The sequence below is a fragment of the Erpetoichthys calabaricus genome, chromosome 14, assembly GCF_900747795.2.
Source record: "Erpetoichthys calabaricus chromosome 14, fErpCal1.3, whole genome shotgun sequence".
NCBI classification, from domain to species: domain Eukaryota; kingdom Metazoa; phylum Chordata; class Cladistia; order Polypteriformes; family Polypteridae; genus Erpetoichthys; species Erpetoichthys calabaricus.
The window spans coordinates 3,675,975-3,697,567 of record NC_041407.2 but is presented as its reverse complement, the minus strand read 5'-3'; the positions used below and the strand labels follow the sequence as shown (position 1 = coordinate 3,697,567).

The following is a 21,593-nucleotide window of genomic DNA, read 5'->3' as shown; positions in this document are numbered from 1 at the left end:
TAATGATTTGTTTGCATGTTTGTTCACATTTTTCTTCCTTTTTCATTTGCTGGTCCTCCCCTCTTTCAGCTTCTCCGTGCTGCGCAAGAAGGTCAACGTGTCCTTCGCTCGTTTGGCTAGGAGTTAATGAGCGAGCGTTAAGATCAAATTGACTCGCTCTATTGACGTCCCTCCTTAAGCAAGGAGCCCTAATTGCATTCTGACAAAGACTAAATATTCTCAAACCTGTGCCACGTCCTGCTTTGCTTTGTCACTTGTTTTTATTTCTCGTGTTAACAAGTGGCTGCGTATGATTCTTTAAAACCCACCTCTGTCCATTTACAGCGTTTTTGGTGACATTCCCCTTTTTTCTAATCTGTTTTAAACACTTTGGCCGTGTCCCCTTTTCATCTTTATTTGCCTAAACTGAGAAGGTTTGACTCCTTCAGCCGCTCCTTATCGCTCACACCTCATAGTCCTTTACTTTAATCAGCCTGGTCGTTCTTCTCAGGACTTTCTTCAGCACTCCCGAGTCTTTTTTGTAATATGGAGGCAAACACAGTACGCCTTGTGAGGTCTCACTAGTGGCTGTTATGTAGCTTAAGCTTAACCTTCCCTAACTGGTACTCCACACATTGTGGGTGCTATATAGCCTACTTCTGGAGCAGATCGACCATCGGGGCGTTCTGGGTATGCGCTCAATGGCCCATGACGGCAAGGGGCCTTTTTATCAAAAATGAACCCCCAAGTTAATGACACAACGGAATATCGGCAGCGCCAAAACGGTCAAAGGAACACCAAGGTTGACAAAACAAATGAGTATCTGTGCGTCAGAGACCAAAGGGCGGGTGAAGCATTCGTGCACTGAAACGATCAAGAAGGCGCTCGATGAAACAATTGAGTATCCGTGAGTCACATGACCGAGGGGGGATTAAACAATAGAGTCTTGTATTGAAATCAAGGGTGACAAATACATGCGCTGCATTAAACGACCCCGAGTCCGTGCACGGCATTCTTAAAAGTATGATGAGCTGCCTGTTAAGGAGCCAAGTCATCTGGGCCTGTGGGGGTCTTAATCTGGCCTTGCCCAACATCCTGTTAGCCTTGTTGGCCACTTCTATACACCGCCTTGATGTTTATAGTGATGTGTCCTCCTCCTAAGAGGTGCTTTCAAGTTTCAGACCCCCAAATTATGTATCCAGACCTCCTATTTTCACTTCCTATGTTCTTTACTGACATTACGTTCCATCGCCACATGTCAGCCCAAGCCGCTCTGCTGTCCAAGTCCCTCTGTAATAATTTAAGATTATCTGACAGCCCACCATGCGTGGTATCGTCTGCACACTTAACCGGCTTATACTTCTTGTCAGATTGTTGTGTGTATTAAAGAGAGCAGCAGCCCCCAGCACTGTTGACATCGCCTCATTCACATAAGGTTTCCTCTCCCATAACCCTTTACTTCCTGTGTTTGTGCTGATTTTGTACCCACCTGCACACCCCATGCCCAGAATTCCCACTTCTTTTTAGTGCGATTTGCTAACCTTTGATGTGGCACCGTCTAGAAATCAGGATCTCAAGCAGTCTAACCATTGGCACCTCTCAAGTCATCTGCTTGTTTGATTTTCTCATGGAGTTCCATCATATTAGTGAAATGTGACCTTCCTCGTCTGAAACACTACCGTCTGTTCACTCACACTCTCCTGTTCAGACGTGTGCTGCTCGATCTTCTCCTCACTGATTGCTCCCACTGATTTACCCATGATGCCCATTAAGCTTACCAGCCTGTACTCACTTGGGTCAGCCTGATCATCTTTGTATCTGGCAGAATATTCAGATATTGGAGACAGAAACTGAATCTCCTCATCCTCTTGGTTTTATCTGGTTTGACCCCCTGGTCACTGTCTGCATGGAGTCGGTGCTTTTCTTTACTTACTCTGGCATCGGTACAAGTGTTTGTGCCCTCTGATGGACTGGCATCTCATTACAGGTTGGCTCCAGCCTTGGTGCTACTAGAATGGGCACCAACCCCATCTGTCTACAGCCTTGGCTTTTGACTGGGCAGCCTTGAACGTTTGTTAATGTTTTCTTCCAGTGGTTTTCTTGTTTTAATTTCCACCTAATGGGGAGCTTGATATCCGTGTGGACTTCGGTAAGTGGAGCTGCCTTTACACATCACACATTTTAAAGATCCTGGATCTGACATTAAAGAAACCAAATAAAAATGCAATGGATTAATGTAAAAGTGCCTGGCAGACTGGCAGCACTCGGAGGACCAGAGACGCAGCCAGGACTGGCATGTGACGCTGCAGGTTGTTTGGATGGCAAACCAGAATATAAGCGTTTTCTGCTAATGGCAGGCAGTGTTGGGCCAGGGGTGAGCTTTCCGCTGTTTTTTGGAGATTGTGTCGACTTTCCTGTATGCTCGTGTGTGTGTGTCATCATCTTGGAGATGTCACATGTGGGTATCACTCCCTCCTAAATTCAAACGCTTGACTTCTTAACGTGGAAAACATAATGCAGGTGAGCCTCATCAGAAGCAGCGCCCGAGGCTTTGGCACTTCTGCTCTTAATGCAGCACATAAAGCGTCGTCAACATGCGAGTTCTTGTAAGGACAAGCCGCACCATTCATCCACAGTATTAAATTACCTTTATTAGTATCTTAATTAAGCGGTTTTCTCAGAAAAATGAGAAGCGTGCAATCCACGGTTACCAACCAGAGGACAAGCAAAATCAGCGTGAAATTAAATTGTATAATTAGATTTCAGAGCCTGGCGTGAGGTTGGCCTGGCACACTTGACAGCCCAGCAGGGGCTCGTTTGTTTCTTTGACTGATTTGGTCACATCTCATACACAAGTGACAGTGACAGCAGGCTTGAACCCAGATGTCTCACTTGAGCAGGCGCACGGCTAAGCAGGGTAAACCAAACTTGATTAGCAAGAAACACACAAGCAGCACACGGGGCAGGCACAAAGACTCTGGGGTACGTAGCCTATACGCACATAAGCTGGGTAACACAAGTAAAGACCCCTGTAATAAACTAGGCAGGTGTGCAGGCCCCACAGTACTCATGGGACCTTAACATAGTGAGACGATGTAAACTGCACAATTCAAGCATTAGTAGTGGAATTCATGGCACACATTAAACGTTGACATTGAGCTGATGCTTATTACACATCATTTACATGTTCAATAACACATACACATGATAGGATCGAGTGCACTCAAACATGGCAAAAGGCTGTGGCACACCAGGCCAGAGTTAAGTCTCACCCAAGGCAGCCTGACCCCAAACTCTAATGGCACACTCTGGCCTGTCCAGGTCCCATAAATGGTGAAAAGGCATTTTAAAGTTCTTTAAATGTATCTAAATATACCACAGTGACTCTCATGAGAAAGGAGAATCGTTAAACCCTTGGCTTGAGGAGCAAATCTTCAAAGAATCTTTATGGGAAAAAATCTACTTCTCTCAAAACAAAGCAGATTCTCACAGTTAAGTCATCTGGTGGTGGTCTTCCACCCACAAGAAACAAAGGAGAACGCATCATATAGAGATACTAAATAAGACACACGGAGAACAATGGGGATAGAAATTACAATAAACGTAACAACAATGCTTCAGAATAAACAAGAAAAACACACAAAGGAAAACAGAACAGCAGCCAGTGATCAAAGCATGGATGGGTAGCATGCCAGACTGCTGCCAGTTTGGTGCCCCCTACTGTGGACTGGTGCTCCATCCAGTGTGGGTTCCTGCCTTGAGTCCCCTGCTGCTATCATAGGCCCCAGCCCCCCATGACCCCAAACTGGATTAGTGGGTTGGTAAATGTATGTCTGGATGAATACCCATAGATCACATTCACATGAAACCAACATAAGGAGCATACACACTGGGGAGAGCGCCTTACGGGGGCTGCGGGGCACTGCCCCTTGGATCTGGAATGCGTATTAAAAGGGTCCTAGCCACAGTGTCGGCCTGTAAAGCTGAGCTTTTCTATAGTGCCTTTTGTGATGACCTGTAAGGCACTGCACACGCTCAGCCCAGTTGGTGGGGACTGAACTGACAGCCTGTATAAAAAAAACTCACACGCCCCTTCCCCAAAACCAGGAGCTGTGCCAGCCAAATAATCCTAAGTTAAAAGTGTCCCATCACATGCCCAACGTATTGTTAGTTATCATCAGTTCACAAGGCCACGTCCTGACATCCAGTAAGGTACGACTTGCTAAGTTCCAGCGGCCTTCACTGAGTGCAGGGGCCGAGTGCGGTGAACAATTCTCAGTTAAAGTACAAGGACAGACGACACTAATCACTAAACACACAACTGGCACACGTAAATGCAGATTTGTTAAAACACACAGAGAACGAGGCAGAACTGATTAAGCATAAGTGGAGACCAACAATGTCTGTTTACTAATGAACTGATGAACCATAGCCAGCTGACAATGGAGGAGATTAAAATCATACCAGTCAAAGTCCTGGAGACCTCCGCCTACCACCTGCCGGCCGTCCAATCTGCACACACCTCTGGCCTGGACCACCCGGGTCCATGTTGTAGGGGGCACATGGCTGCCCATCTTTAGAGTCTCTCATGGCTGGAGTGACGGGCCTGGCACCTGCCCTGGTACGCCGCTGCCGTACACCCAGAGAGCCGTCAAGCTGCTGAATCAAATCACAGTGGCAGCAGGATCGAGTTGTTCCAGTTCCTTTTCTCTCACTGCTGCAGATTTTCAACGCTGGGCATTCTGATTAATCACACTTCACAAATGACTACACTAAGTGACACGCTTTGCTAATCAATCCATGGCGGTCACATTCATTTCATTTTTTTTTTGACTTTCACTGGAATTCTGCCCCACTCTGGCAGGACTTGGGCACTGCCAGCTGCTCGGGTCACTGACTCAGTGTGGCATACAAGATGTATGGCCTGCCGCTGATCCTAATTACTCTGCTAATGCCTTAGTCACTTGGTTAGCCTAATATATTTACCAAAAAGTCAATTAAAGCTGCCATTTAGGAGGCAGCCTTCCGTTGTGTGGATTTCATTTACAAAGCAACAAATTGAGCGCGCGTCATTAGGACTCTGCGGACGCACAAAGGAGGCGGAAATGGCCTCAGTGTATTCTCGGCTTGGGGGGGTTTATTTATATGACAGCTGGAGTAAGAGGTTTTAGGCTTGTCCTACGAAACTCCACTTGGGACCCTCGCCAGCCTCCCAGAGCTGGACCTGGCATGGCTGTCAATGCAGAAGTGACCAACAGTATCTGTTCATGAATGCTTCTGGTTTTACTCCAAAACAGACACAACATGTTTTATGCAGCAAGCCGCATCTCAAGGTGGTCTACAGGTACAAAACAAAGCAGTTATTTTCTCTAAAATACAAATGAATTGGTGACTAGGAATGGAAATTGTGATCCTGAGGGTCTGGACAGCTTCTGTTCATTGGGCCCACTCTCTATAGGAACAACAATAATAATAATAAAAGTAGTCACTGAACTTGTACAATGTGAACTCTGATGGGTACACTCACTCCTTCAGTGGCACAGACTTTGCGTGTAAGTCAAGGGGGCTGCAGAGGGGTCATTTCTCTCCATCTCCACGGCCCCCCTAATCTGCATTCATCTCGGGCTGATCATCTGACAGGCCCTTCGAGCCGCTGTGCTCCACTCTATATGGTGTCTGCTATGCTCAGTCACCCCAAATTTCCAACTCAAACCTTACACCCCCAAAGAAGCCCCTGTTACTTTTTCCTGCTTTTGCGCCTTGTCCTGGTTGGCAGACACATTTCCATGTAATTTAAACTGCAGATGTGTATTTTCTAAACCTCCTTCTGCCTCTTATCTTGCCACTTAATCCAGATTCGGGTCACAGAGGTGGCGGTGAGTGAATCCATCATCCAAAATTCCAAATGGACACCAGGAAAACATGTCAGCTTTACACATGCAGCGACCGTGACAGGGCCCGGATTCATACCTTAGGAGTACATGCCAGGCGGTGCCAATCACTGTACCTCTGTCTCCATTTTTACATGTGCATAGTTCAAGGTAGCGGCTACACACCAGACTTCCTGAGCAGCCCCCCTGAGCTCCTACTGCTTACTGCTGAAATAAAAAAAAGGGTCAGTGGGGCGTCTCAAGAATCCACCGTGTCTGCTGCTGGCATTCTGAGCACACTCCACATCCCCGAGGACACCGGGCAATGTTCGACAGCTGTCAAAGATTATAACCCAGAATCGCGCCAGGCAAGAAGCGTTGCAGCACAAGGCTGGCAGCAGCATTCCCAGATGTTCCCTCTGAGGTTTGCAGCTTCGGCAGGCAGAGAGTCCCTCGCGCTCAGGGCATTCATGCTGAGAACAGCTGAGAGATGAGTGCCACAGCCATGGAGGGTAAGGATGCAGCGTCTGGGGCCACAGACACAACAGCGGGACAGAATCGCGTCTTTGGTGCTTTGAGTCCCTCTTTCTGTGTTGCACCCCCTTATCTGAAATGCCATTCTAGCGCTTGTCCAGTGGGACGTGACACCGTGTTGGTGCCATCAAGCAAATAATGCAACAGAACACTTAAAACTTTTACTTTATAAAGCACCTTTATACAGGAAGTGCCATCCCAAGGTTATGAGGAACCCCTTGAAGCAGACACAGTGCGGCCCCTTAGTGCTGGCCTTCCTATAAGAGGAGCAGAGCCACCTGGCAGTGCAGTGTGGGCCACCATGAATAAAGTCAGGGATTCTGGTGAAATGAGCGTCGTTTTATTATACAAGTCCGTAATTCAAAGGGCACACATTTAAAGGATGAGCTCAGTGTTTTACAAGATGTCAAATAAGAATTTATAAGCAAAGAAAAAAAAGCAATTTAAATTAGTTAAGATAATAATGAATAAATAGTATACAAAGAATAAACAAATAATGCTCACTTGCATAAGTTAGATATCTAATTAAGAGAAGAATCACTAAATATAGAATTGTTTTCAATTCTATAAGTCTATGTGGCTGGGTGAACAGAGGAAGAAAAAAATAACTGCAGTGTCCAAAGCATTAAACAAAAAACAAAATTTAAAATAAACAAAAGGGCACAAGAAGCCCAAAAAAGTTCCAAAAATATTCAAAATGAGAGGCCTTCACAACAGCAGTAGACTGAAGACTTGCAGCTAAGCTCCGCCTGTTCTTCAAGGACTCCTCCCATCACATGCCTGAAAGGCGGGACTAAGGGGTGGAGTCTAAGCAGAGGCCAGCTGTTCACGCTCATAGTTAGGGTCTCATAGCAAGTCGGTGTTGGCAAGTGGACTGGCAGCCTGAAATCTACAGCTATCGTCCTTTAGGCCTCCATACTTCATTTAAGTACCTGGACAGGGACACAACTGTCATTAGTGTGACTCTCTACCCAAACACACTGGAACTGACATGAAATGTAAGGATATTTGAGCTTTTAGTGTTGACTTTCAGCGTTATATCAGGGGGATTTACATCCCAGTCATTTGGGTGAATGGTATGGGAATTGTAACCATTCTTGTAGGTAGCCCTCCATTTTAAAGACCCACATTCAGTTGGACAGATTAATATTTAATAAAATTGTCATGTTTAACACTGGGTTGCAAATCTTGTGCAGTCTGGAGCCCACAGAGATCACCAGTCACTGGGCTTTTTCCCATTGATGCTCTGGCAGGCCTGCCCTGGAGCTTCGTTCAGCTCCCACTTATTTTGGGGGCTTGTTGCCTTTTAGTCTCGTCTTGGACAAGTGAATTCAGGAGACTGCACATCCACCATCAGGTCATAACCCAGACAACAAGTAAACAAATGGCTGTGCCTTTACAACAACTAGAATGGTGACCAAAAAAAAAACCTCAAAAATCGTGACATCGCCTCTGATGAGGTTTTCAGGTTATGATTTGAAATCCTTGAGCTCGGACCCCATCTATGAGTGCACAGCACCCCAGTTGAATGCGGCGTGATGACACAGACGTTTGAGCTAAGTTCTCCCGTGCTCGCGTTTTATCAGGACTCTGCTTTACCTCCATGTCTTCAGGAGCTTATTCAGGGATTTTGGGCTGGCGTGAGTAACCGTGGCCTGCGATGAACTGAAGTCCCCACTCGCTTAGTCTCTCTGTAATGGAGAGGGGGGGTGGGGGGGTTCAGAAAAATGGCTGGCCTGAGCGCTCACTTGAAGGGTCTTCTTGTGTTTGGGTCTGTCCTGTGAGGCGCCACAATGTGCTCAATATTTGATGAGAGTGCAGGTTTAATTGTGCACAAGCACGGATTAAACTGTGAAGACGTGAAATAACACAAACGGTGAAAGTGTTCATACCACACATTCTGGATTCGGCTCAGCGTATTTAGTGCCTTCCACAGCGTAACAAAATGCTTTAACTAAAAATGTTAGAAAATGAATGTGGATGAAATTTACAAAGGACAAGAGTGGCAGCTGAGCCCCAGGGTGAGGGTTGGAGTTGCCCACATCAGAAAATCAAGAACGTGGCATTTCAGGATCTGGCACACCCTGTTACCCATATACTGTACCCACAAAGCCACCAGACCAGTGATGCTGGTGCCACCACTGAATTTATCGGCAGCATTTCTGTGTATCCAAGTGCCTGCCTGTGTTGCCAGAGGAGTACTGAGCCCAGCCATTAATGGGACCTGCAGGGGGCAGCACTGTTGAGGTCTGAGCCATTCCATTGTGGGATCAGCAGCCCTCGCCCACCTCCATCGTTTAAATCCCAGTGCCCACGCCTCTCAGTATCCAGGCAAAGCTGACATTCCCTGGTGAACTCATTTCAGCATCCAAGAAAATTGGCCATCTGTGAGCAAAGCCCATCGGGCCGGGGCTCGTTCACATTTATCGGCACAAACGCAAACAAATCAGTTTATTTTTATTTATTTATTTTTTTTTTTCAGTCTAAATTGCATCTTGGGAAAACTGAAGATATCAGCTTTAAAAACAATTATCTGTGTTCTTATAGAACATTCATCATCTGCATCAAATGCATGCTTATTGGGAGAAAATTACTGAGAAAAACTAATAAGGAAATATTTAAACCTCGAGGGTTGTAATCACTGTGTTGTGCAGAATGCAAAAAGATTTATTGGCGCTCATTTTTGAGCCCAGGAGCCTGCAATATGCTGAGCTTTTTACGCTGACGTCTTCCTCTGAATGAACATTAAAGCCGTGCTCTTCAAATGACTACACTTATATGTTTTTAACGGCCAACACTTTTACAAATATTTTTCTGAAAATCCTCCATTTTTTCATTTGATTTCGGGGGCGTTCAGCCCAGCCGTACCCTTTTCGTACTTGAAGCAGTCCCCTCGTCTGGTCTCATCTCCATCTGCACGTCTTTGTCGTTTTGATCTTTTACATGATACGTGTGTGCTGATCATCTTCATCCTACGCTTGACTGTCGTTCATTTTTGCAGCCACATCATCATCCTGGGTACACTAAACAGACCCTCCATATCTAGTGGGCTCTCCTCTTATCCGTACTAGCTACCCTCCTGGCATCTATGAACCCCTGATGAGCACACAAAACCCGCTTCTCACTTTGACACGTCACTAGTTAATCATTACCTGACCCAGTCCACTGCCAATATCCCTGGCCATCATCACAATTCACACTACCGTGACAGGGTCTGTGTCACCCCAAATCAACCTTGTCACTGTCCTACCCACCCCAGTATCTGAATGCACTTCACCAGCTAGCTGTCATTGTCTAACTCACTCTACCACCCTTACCCCCTGCCAGTGTCCTGATTCTCGTCTCTAGCTACCTTTCCTTTGCCGCCCATTTATAAACTTTCTCTGTATCCCTGTCCTTGTCACTGTAACCCCTGTCATTATCCAAATGCACCTCCCCACACTGCCACCTCTCAGTTTCCTACTTTTCGTCACCTTGTACATTCACCCTAACCCACTACACCAGCCAGAATCCCCTTATCTTAGCCACCCTACCACCAACATTCTCCTACTTTTCCCACAATCCCTCTTTCCCAGTACGAACACCTCACCCGCCCATTTCTAAACCCCCCCTCCTCAAACTTTCTTCTTGGTCACATGAATTGTTCTTTTTCAACCCATCTCCATTTCATTCATCGTCCCCATTCGGTTGTCCCCAAAGCTCCCTTATAAAGGCGGTTCACGTTTGGCCATGCGCCCTCCACAACAATGCACTCCCCCCAGTTGCTCACTGGCCCCTTTAAGTGCCATTCCATTAAAGTCGTCCACGTCCAGTTCCCTTAATCTTTGTCTGATGGTGGCCACCACCTCACTGCTTGACCTCCCTTGATGGGTCAAGTGCTTATGTGCTCAGGCTCACTCCTGCTTGGTGCTTTTGCCATTCTGATTGCCTCTGACCCCCCTGGCGTCACCTCAGCTGCAATCTGCATTAATGTCCGACTCCTCGCTCTTCCCGGGGCATTTCAGTTTTGTCAGCTTTGCAAATTCATGCATCTGTCTGGTCTGTAGCCTCATTATTTCCTTTTGCTGTCCCCATATCTCATCTGTAACTGCTCGGAATTGCTAAGAATATCATCACGCGCCCCCACCACCCCAGCCCCCCGCCATCAGGATCACATCAGGCTTTGTGCGGCCAAGCTTTATCGTCAAGCTCTTTATTCTGCTGCTCTTTGGAACGATTCATGTGTCTGGTGTTTTGTGCTCGTCTCCCTCTTGGCCTCGATTTATGGCCAGCGTCATCACCAAGTCTGCCGTGTGGCCGATGTGCGCCGCTAACTGCTGCTAGTTGTGAGTGGCCATTGAGGATGGTGACGATACCCACTCCGAGTCAGGAGTGGCAGGCAGTGTGACACAGTGGTGACGACTTTGGACTGAGAATCCTGAGGCTGTGGGTTCAAATCCCACAACTGACGCTGTGTGACCCTGAGCAAGTCGCTTCATTTGGAAAAACAAAGGAAATGGAACCGAGTGTATCTTAGATATTTGTAAGTCGCCTTAGATAAAGGGGTCAGCCAAATAAGTAAATAAATATGAAGGGCTTTTGGGGGGTCTGAATTTGGGGGAGCATCCGTGAAATTAAATAAATGGGATGTCTGATTTATGTGTGATGCTCTTGGCATATTTGAGGCTTTGACATCAATTCTGAAAAGGACAGAAGAGTATTTGGGGGGCACAGTGGGTGACAATGCTGGGTACTTGTGAATGGGTCTTAGATGGACAGGCGTCTCTAAGCTGCTCCCTGTCCCTCTCTAACGTTCTGTTTAAACCTAGGAGGTCCACATGAACACAGGGCTGGGCAGCTGTGACCCCTTAAAACTCCACAGCTTTTGATTAAAGTTCTCATTACAACGGACACATTTCATTGGCCAATGAGGATGTCTCTACTGTGGTGGTGATTCGTGTGACAAGCAGATATTTAGCTAATCCTTGCTGCTGTCCAACCTCAAACATACCGTTCTAGTTATGGCCTCACCCACGCCAGTCACAATGTCCACTTTCCGTCTTTTTTCATCCATCCAGTTGCTTTGTTGTTGCCTTTCAAGTCTGAAGTTTCCTCCTCATGTCAATCAAAACTTCCCATGAGCCCCTTGATTTTCACTTCACACTATGGCCGAAGTCAGTGAAATTTGGTTCACTTGTGTCAGATGGTGGGACACTTTATTTCTGCTGCAGTTGCTCACAAATGTGTTTCCACCAGCAGCCAAGAGAAGGCAGCAGTTGATGCCATCTGCCTTTTAATTATTGATGTGGAGTTCACTGTGACATTGCCCGTTACCGTCGTCTTTAAGGATTTTGGTGTCCCAGTATTCCTTTGAAACCCACGATAACGTCCATTAGTCACTGTGAGTGATTCGCTGGAGTCCAAACTCGACCTAGGTCTCAGAGAGTGGAGGGGTACTGTTGGCTGCACCTTCATCACCCCTTTTGTGTTTGGCAGTGGCGGACGTGATTTGATGGGAGCTTTTCATTTCAGTCTTGTTTGTCTTTTTCTTTTGTCCATAGGCGCTGGTCTGTTGCGGGCTTCATGTTGGCCGTTTCCTTGACGTCGTATTCCTGGATGCATCAGGATGACACGGCGATGTTGTCTTTGGCGCGACCATTTAAAGTTCATCGAGACTGCTCCGACGTACCTGTGATTTGAATCGTTTCCTACGTTACGCTGGGACTCTTTCTCTGTCGGATTTTTGTGTATTCATGCTGATGCCCCTCGAGTTCCGATGGTCCGTTTTGCCTTCCGCTTTTTGACTTTTGTTTTTCGACTTTGTTCTTTCTCGTGTCCTGACTCTCAGTGGATGGTACACTAATGCTGTACTCAGTGCTGAAAGTGGTTTCTGATTGGCTAGGAGGTGGTGGGACGGTGTAACGCCGTTCAGAATTCCACATTTTGCTGACTTGTGCTACGCACTTGATGCCAGGCTCATAACAGAGTTCTTCCTTAACGTAATGCTGAAAGGAGTTTGTTGTGGCTCATGATTGTTATTAATAAAGAAAACGAAACGGGTTAACTGAGCAATCAAGTTCATTTGCCACCGTACAGTTGAGCTGGCTGTTACGTAATTTAACATTTGAAATCATTAATCATCGACTCATCGATCAAACCCTGTACCAGGGCCACATGCAGTTTAGTCAAAGCCTCCGCAATAAAAATGTGTTCAGGCTCTGCTTTCAATTACGGCCAAACAAGAAGAGCACCCTGCTTACTGTGGAGTCGCCTCCTTCGGTGTGCACTGAGGACAAAGTTGTTTTATTTTTTGTATGGCAGTTTAATTTGGAAGTGTGCAGCACAGGGAGCTCAGCAGAGTCTTGTGTCATTAGTTTGTGGGGACCGTAGACTTGACTGGCTTGCAGACACATGGGCCCTCCTAATGACATTACTTCCAATTTGAGGCACAGCAATAACATTTGATCAAATGCTCATATCTTCTTGACTGTCTCTGAAATAGTTAGCTGTCAATTGCTTCCCAGAAGCCCTCGTGAGCCGACGGTGCTCCAGCTGAAGTGCAAGTAAACAGCGGCAGTAAGAGCCGCTGCTCCCTGCTAGACCTTAAAGATTCAATGTATTATTAATCTTCTACGCCAACAGCACGGCTGCTGGCATAAAATCCATTCTTTGTCAAAATACAAGGGGTCTGTTTGACAGGGACGGTTCCTGGATGTAACGGACTGGAAGAGGCAAAATAAGAAAAGAAAACGGAAAAAAGCGTAGCATCTGCAGTTGTGCGTTTACCAGCATAAAGTCGAGGTTTTAATATCGCGGCTGCTCATTACTGTGGGGGAAGAAGCAATAAAGTAAAACCAATATGAACACTCGGCTTCAGATGAACTGCAGCTTATTATTTGCATTTTAAAGACGTACAAAAATAAAGACAGAAATATGGACGAGCGAATGTCCCGGCGCTGCCTTGTTCCGTGGTTTCTGGTCAGTGGGTAGCGCCATTTTATACTGCGACTGACCTAAAGTGGCCTTCCGACGGCCCATGAGGCACACCTCCTCGCCTGGTCACTCAGTCCATGTCCCCCTCATTTCAGACACATCACATAATTCAATCAGTTTGTGTGATCCAACTCTTGTTTTGGGGGCTTCTGATGTTGTTGAATTCATTTCTGATGTTTAATTTTCATTTAATTGTACTGCATTTTTGATGTATTTAGGGCCACAATCCTTTAATTTAACAATCGCCGCCATTTTGGATATTCAGTGTTCGGACAGTGCAGTTGCAGTGTTGGGGGCGTGTCCTCAGAGGTCATGACCCACAGATAATCGACACGATGGGTTAAACGTTTTTCTGATATCCTGTCCTTTGGAGTTTTCTTGTTTCAAATTGGTGGCTTTGACCTTTTTACAAACTCTGATGATGGCGTCTTATTTCTTTCCCACGTCTGTCTCCTGTGCTGTCAAAGATTCCTCCTCAGTTTGCTGATGTCACACTAGTGAAATTATGTGTTGTGATTGGTCCATAAGCCTTTGGCCATCAAGCGCTCCATTTATATGCCGACAGATACGTCTGATGCAGACTCCCAATTGGGCCTCCATAATTAAAGTAGCCCCCTTTTTTTGTGCGGTAATTTTGGGTGACGTTCCCTTGCACTCAGGTCAGCCACAGGCCCACCCAGTCTCAACTTCGCTTGCTTTGGGGATCCTGCGGCTCACAGACGTGTTTGAAGTTGCATGTCCCCTCTGCTGCCGATTCACCAATCAGAACACGGAGCTCACTCTCCGCTTTGACGGTTTTCATAATTCATGTTATGTTTCACTGTAATAAAAAATGAAGAAATAAACAGACAACTATGCAACAAAAACATTTCATGACACATTTAATTATTTCTGACCACATATAATTGTTGTTGTTATTTAGATTTAGACTTTATTTTTTTGCATATTTAGTTATTTATCTAATTTTGACCAATATATTCCTCCATAGCTATGGACAATGTAAGCAGGTCAGCTACAAAGGGGAAGCGAAAAGGAATCATGACAGCTGCACGAGGCGTCTGCTCACACCATGACATAAAAGTTGAACGTCTCTGTAACTTAGCAGTACCAGCCTGCCCGCCGCCTCACTGAGCCCTCCTCTTAACCAAACTTCATAAAGCCAGCGTCTGACGTCTTTGCCCACGACGATTCGCCAGCAGCCCAACGACATTTACTGTAAAACAGGCCTTAGAATTTGTTAATTAACCAATCACATTAGACAACGTCAGTCAGCCCGGTCACAGCTCTGTGCCTCTGGATCATGAGAGGGGATGCTGGATGTCCTCATTTTCTAGAGTTGCACACTGGGAAGGTCAGGTGACTGCCATTGGCACGGGGACGTTTGTGGCTGCCTTCGGAATCAGGATATTTACCCCCTGCTGCTGGAATTACGTGAATGCAAAGATGTTGTGCTCAGCTAGTGGCGATACAGAGCAGAGCGGCAGACAAAATTATTGCCATTTTATTCCATTCCTATCACAGCTGCCCATAAATGTCAGTTTTTCGGTTTTAATTCACCTCACTTGCAACTGAGTAAATGTAATTCGCATAAGCAGAATGCACAAAAAATTGGATTAAACTGTTTACTAAAATGAGAGTCATTATGTGGCCTCCGCTCCCCTCGGGCACTTGGGCTGTTTTTCCTTTCTGTGATACGTGTGTGTGTGTGTGTGTGTGTGTGTAGGTGAATTACCGAGTCCAGCTGTCATGGAGAGACCACTGTCTGAGCTCACTGTGCACCTTCTGAATTTGCTGCTGTCCTCTTTATCGTGAAGGGCTGCTGAAGCTGAGCAGTGGGTGGCGTTTTCTTTCTTTCTTTCTTTTCAGCTCTTTGTTCTCCTTTTTGATTTTTCTTAGTTTAGTTAAACCACAATTAGAAGATCAGCACTTAAACTGTGCTTGAGAGTGGCTCAATTAAGATGGTCTGGTCCTGCTGTTGGCACTTCACCAAACAGTGCCTGCCAGTCCCCAAGGGTGGTGCCTACCTTACTGGTCCGACATCCTCCTGGCACACGTTACCTTCCCAGTGGGAGATGTTCCACAAAACCGTCACTTACAAAGACCGAGCAGGCCATCAGATCACATGCTGTCGTCACTCGAGGCTGACCATAAGCAACGTTTCATCAAGACGTTGGCGTCGCTGTTTAGCTAATCAGACACTCACTGGGAACAGGCTTGTCTCCCACCAACTTTAGTGGACCCTTTATACAGGTGTACTGCAGGAGTGGTTGCCCTGTTAGGTTGGACCAGAAATGCCATCTGTCGCTGGTCAGACTGCTCACCTGCTGTGGCCGTGTGAATTTTTTTGTGAAGGTGGTGCTCAGAGACACTCGCATATGTCATGTTGTTCAAACAGAATACATAGTGTACTGAGAAATGAATTGTGGGTATGATGATGATGGTGATGATGTACCACTCAAGTTTTATCAACTCACCAGGGTCCCCTTTGGTGCTCATCTTATGAGGGGGTCTTCCCCTTTGGTGGTGTTAGAGCAGCTGATTACCATTTGGAGATTTGAGCGAGATTGTCCGTGCTGGTGGGTAATGGAGGGTCCCCCTGCTCCTTTATCTTGCCTTTTCCTGTTCCCAACATCTGTGTTAGAACGGTCACACGTACCACATGCCTAGCACCAAGGAAGCCATGAAAACAACCACACAAAATAAGTTATAAATTTCATGATATGCAAAAATAATTAATAAAGCATAACTAATATTCCAAAGGACTCCAAATGTTATCCCCTAGTCACCTAGCAACAGGCCACATCAAGATTTACTCCCAGGGTCACACAAGTGAGACCCCAACAATGCTAAAAATGACGCCTGGGTATTTAGTAATCAAATGGTAGCTCAGATCAGCCGCCGCAGAACATTCAAGTTCTCCCCATGTGACAGCTGTGTAACTCCTGGGTGGGAGTAGAAGGTAGGCACCTGTGGTTGGCACAGCCAGATGCAGAGCCCAGACCCACACTTGACCGAACTTGCTGGTAGGCAGGGAAGGCCCCAGAGTTAGTTTGCTCCAATGTCAGTATGAGCCAGAAGCTTTTATTGTGTCCCAATCCTCACTTACTGTTCACTGAGCGAGAAGAAGGAAACATGTAGACAACACAATAGAAAGGAGACGAGCGAGACCCCCGAGGTGACCCTGAACTCGAGCGGCGCCACTGGCAGCGGATGACTGTTTGCAGATTCGGTGTGAGAGTCGGTCCTCGTGCAAGCCCCCTACACCGACATGCCAGCACTTGTGTGATGACTGCATAAATCATCATTTGGCTGACGGTGAGATGTTCCAAAAAGTAGACAATCAATCCTGATAGAGCCCATTAATCTGGCGTTGGATGTGAAAGGTGACTGAGTCCTGCAGTCGCAGATCTAAATTACCTCATGGGTTGCAGAGAAGTTGGAATTACAGATCCTGGCACAAGACATTAAAAAAGGCGAGCATTTGGATCAATGGCATCTGCCTTTGTGGTACCACCTGGGTGGCGTCTGTTGTAAAGTTTGAACATCTCCTCTTAAAGGTAAAGGAATGTCAGGGGCTCTCAGTGGTTCATTCACCATCTCTAGGGTCACTGGGGTACCTGCTGATGCGGGCAGTGCTGGGGGCAAAGCAGGAGGTCGGCCAGTCACTCGCTCACATCCTGCATCCGAGTAATGGAAACAAAGCTACGGGCACAGACTCCATACCGACGGTGCTTTCTGAAAACCAACATAAGATTGGCACTCAAAACTTGCACTCCTGTGAATCTTTTTCTCAGTTCTGTAAAATCTGACATTTTGGTTGTTGTCTCTAAGATGAATAGCCATACCGTCACACAGACTAATTCTTGTTAATTTCTGAAGCTAATCACCGGCCCCTTATGCCCACTGTACCCAATTCATCCAAGATTTGGCTCTACCTATTCATATATAACAAAAAAAGAGCATCAGAAAAGGGTGGCATTTCTGGCTTTGAGCCATGCCCTGCCATTGCCCACTTTGCCTCTCTGATGACATTCTGCTCGACTGATGCACCAACTTCATAATGACTGCGCCAGCTTGCCACTTGATGTGTTTAATGTGCTGTGGGGCACTGAGACGTGTGCAGGTTTGATGACACAGCCCCGCTTTTTCGTTGCCACACAGTTACTGAGACCCTCGGCCAGTATGTGACCCCAGGCCCTCGCACTCGTATCACAGTTTCTGCCATGTTGTGAAAGTCGAGTCTCGGTGTGAACCTTGGAGGTTGGGTGACTAGCGGGATTTACTAAGGTCAAGCATCACTTTTTATAGCATAGCAGGGAGCGCAGGACAGCTGGGAATCTCGATGGAGAAGATGCAGAGAAGTGAGGAGGGTCCGTGAAACAAAGCCATGCTGTGCACAGCGGAACCCTTTAAGCCTCGTTAGAAAGTTCTGCGTTGGCAAAGTCAGGGCAGTAACACCGTCACCTTTCTGTTGTATGTTATTTTGTGCTTTATAAAGCCCCCTGTGATTGTCGCTAAGGCCATTTTGATGGATTATTTTCCTCCAGTTGAGAAGATAAATGGAACCAAAACAAACAAACAGACCCCCTTGAAATATCCATGTGCAGATTCCACTTATTCTTAACACTCCGCAGATGTCCTGCGGTTGGCATGTTGGACTCGTGATTAGAGCTGATGCCACCTGTCTGGTCAGTGTTGACATGGAGTTTGCCCCATCTCCCATACTGTAAAGACACTCCATGTTGACCTGGTATGAGTGATGTGTGTGTGCCCCACCGGACTGGTGCATGCCACGTTCATGCCCTGTGCCCAGCACTCATGGATACGCTCAATGCACCACTGTGTGGCCAAAAAGCCTCATCAGGGGATGATTCAAACTAACGACCGTTTTGTGGTATAATCAGCACTTCAGTGTGTGCCAGTCTGCTGGTACCTCAGATTCTAAACCCAAATTCTACATCAAATACCTGTTTTTAAAGTCATATAACATCTAAATAAAGTTTATTACTCTGACTTTATTTAAACTTAATGAAACGGCCTTGCTGATGTTATGCTTATCGCTTTTTTTGATTGGCCGATGAGAAAAAGCAAGGTGGGAGGGGTCTGGTTTTGGGGCAGCAGGTATGGACGATGGCATCAAGGTTGAGAGATTAAGTGAACAGGAGAGTGGCAGTAGGGATGAAGATGTCTCTGATGAGGGTGAGGAAGGTGAGTGTACCGGACAGCAGAACAAGTGAAGACTGTGAGATACCCAAGTGAAGTGCTCGTCTGTGTGTGTGTGCGAGGGAGGATACGAGTCAAACGTGCTGATTTCAGGTATGACACTGGCACCTGGCATAATGGAGTTGTATGCAAGTTTAAGACTGAAATGGACTTTTTTTTTTCTGATTAATGCTGCACACAGGTGTGTCTCTCGTTGTCAAAATACGTGCTGATGCTTTTCTGCCGAAATGGATTCGACGGCAGGTATTCTCCTCTCTTGACCTGATAAAACTAACAGCTTTTCTCGTTGTGTCTTTCTCTGCCTGCCAATGCCAAGCAGACACAGCACAAGACTTTCTCCCATTTTGCTTTCCTGGTTCCATCAACTCACCAATTCAGACTGAACTGCACAGCACTCTGGGTAATACTCCTAAAAAGGTGGGCTCACACACACACACGTAACCTTTAAGTACACCAGCACAGGACCACACTGCCTGCTTCCTTTCGCTTGCACAGACTTGTCGTGTCAGAGGAATGTCATCCTGTTAACAGGATCAACTGGTGTGTCACCCACTCCAGGCTCGAGACCCCTAAAACTATTCTGAGCAGGTTTGGTACATTGATGGATGAACAGACCTCTGGAACTGAGAGCCATCTGTGCAGCACCTTTGTGGAGCTGTCACTCTACGCCGTCCGGGCTGGCACCTGTGCTCTGTCACAAGTTGGGCGCCTCCAGAGGGATCTGCATTTGTGTACAAGCGATAAATCCTAAAGTGGGCTGTGATCACTTCTTAGCATGTCCTTGGTGGCTTCATGCTGCCACTTAGTAGATGCCAGCTGCCTGTGGTGAGTGACTTTAACTCAGCTGAACTGTTGTACGTGAGGTGCAGACCCTTCTAGCCAGTGGTGTGAAGGCAGGCAGCTCCTCTCCATGAAGGAGTCGACAGGCTCCAGTCTGAGAAGCAGTGAGGCTGCCCAGTCGTTCAGACTCGGTCCTTGATTATCCAGTAACTAGCCATGTGCGCCCAACTACGTTGCGCGTGTTAAAGTTGTCTGTGAAGGGCTCCCTGTTTAAACGAGGCTGCCAGTCGTGAACTGGGCCCTTCGTCGCACAGCATTATGATTTTTTATAAGGGAAACAAAATTACAAAACAAAACCCTTGGACATTGATTCGATAAGAACGGCCTACTCGAAATCACTGTCCGAATAGTAATTATGTGGTGGTGGAGGAGCATTTCTGCTTCTCTCCGTTCACAGTCCGTCTCATTTTCATGATGCTGTCGTTTCCTCTCACAATCTCTTCTCAACCTTTCTCCAATCTCACAGGTTGCTTTGTGGCAATCCAAAGAGTAAGGAAGAACCAATGCTTCTTTCTTGAACTCCAAACGCCGACTGATGGAAAATCACAGAAGTGTGCCCGACTTGTATACTCTGACTGCCGACTCCAAGAAGTGGGTGAACATTCGATTTCGACAAAATGCTGCCAACGACGGTCGATAGAAACACAAAAAACCACAGTCTCGACAACGAAGCAGGTGTCAACGCCAGATCTAAACACAAAGAGTGCTATCGACAGTGTTTGTAAACAAAAGTAACAACCAAGGTGTTGTGTGTTCAGCCAGTACAAACAGCACGTAGTCTCCTTTAGTTCAATCCTCGTTAATCACCACACTCCAACCTCATCCAACGATCCTCCCCCTCACTTTCTCTCCTCCTCCATCACTACTGCCCTCTACTGAACACAGCAGGAACACCACACAAGGCAGTGAATTCGCGGACAAACAAAGATCAAGATCCAAATGAAGATTATATATAAAGATAACTGGGGCAAATACGCTCTGAGCCACTGGCGTTGTGACAATCTGTGAAGCGCTGGAATAGTGTGCTGACACATGAACTCAAAGTGGCTTTCTGTAGGGACAGATGTAGCTGGGGAACTGGACCAGTGGCTAACCAGCCTGTCTGCTGCTCTCACACACAAGAATTTTGCTTGTTGCCCTCCTAGGCTTGTCTCCACCATTAGCCCGTCAAGTTCCTTTCTTGCCAAGCACTGACTGGTGCACTTGCACACGTCCACAGCTCATTTCATGCGTCTGAAGGCCGTTCCATGTTTCATTAAACTCTCTCTGTGTGTGTGTGTGTGTATTTAGGCTGAGCTCACGTCCTGCTGCTCACTGGGATGCACTCTTGGTTTTGTGCTGACTGGCCTCAAGTCCTCAGTTTGCAGGCTAACGTAACTTTTTCTCTGTTGAATCGTTTTACCTTTAGAGTGCCCGTGTGAATGTGGGCACACCCAGCCACCACCAACACTTTCACCTAACAGCTCTGCTCTCTGGACTCCCATTTTATTTCCAGATCTTTGATTCTGCTGCCTCTGCTTTCCCATTCTGTGTCCTCCCACCTGCTACTTGACAAATCTTTTAGAATTACACGCTTACATAGATTTTTATTTTTACTTCTGCTGCCATCTTGCACTCCCATTTTGCTTTAAGATTTTGAGGGGGTCGCACTGCTTCTGTAGGCCTGCCCATCTGGTGTCATGGTCTTGTTATAATTAGTGATATTTATGTCTGGTTTTCTGCAAGTTACTGAAGACTTAGAACATATTCAGGTGTCTTCACTTTCTGCACCCTTTATTTTGTCATAGATTTCACTGTAAATGGGTAAATTTGCCATTATTGCCCATCTCACTCAATAACCTGTAATGACAAAGTGGAAATGTCTTATTAGAAAGGTGTGCACATTTATTTAAAATCCAAACTGAAATCCTTCATTCAGTACTTTGCAGTGTTCTTGGTAAGTCTCCACAAGCTTTGCACACCTGGATTGGGGCAGTGGATTCTATTGTTCCTGGCAGATCCCTTTAGATTGCATGGGAAGCGTCTGTCAGTGGCCATCTTCAGGTCTCTCCACTTGTGTTCCATGGGGTTTGAGACTGGGCCACTCAGAGACGTGTCCCAAAGCCACCTCAGCATTGTCTTGGCTGTATGCTTCAGGCCATTGAGCCGTTGCCCCAGTCTGTGGCGGCCTGCGCT

At 46.5% G+C, this 21,593-nt stretch overlaps 1 protein-coding gene and 1 long non-coding RNA gene across 3 annotated transcripts in view; one reads left to right on the top strand and one right to left on the bottom strand.

Annotated features, from left to right (window-relative positions):
- LOC114664410 (protein shisa-6) overlaps positions 1-21,593 on the top strand; it is a 202,627-nt gene that overhangs the window by 151,209 nt on the left and 29,825 nt on the right.
- LOC127530141 (uncharacterized) overlaps positions 10,065-21,593 on the bottom strand; it is a 56,332-nt gene continuing 44,803 nt past the window's right edge. Inside the window, exons 4-5 of one of the 2 annotated variants that reach the window (XR_007936648.1) lie at positions 15,830-16,018; positions 10,065-14,175 (exon numbers count right to left, since the gene is read on the bottom strand). This is a non-coding gene — a long non-coding RNA (uncharacterized LOC127530141). The remainder of the gene's footprint in view (positions 14,176-15,829; positions 16,019-21,593) is intronic. The other variant, XR_007936647.1, reaches the window with a different exon arrangement.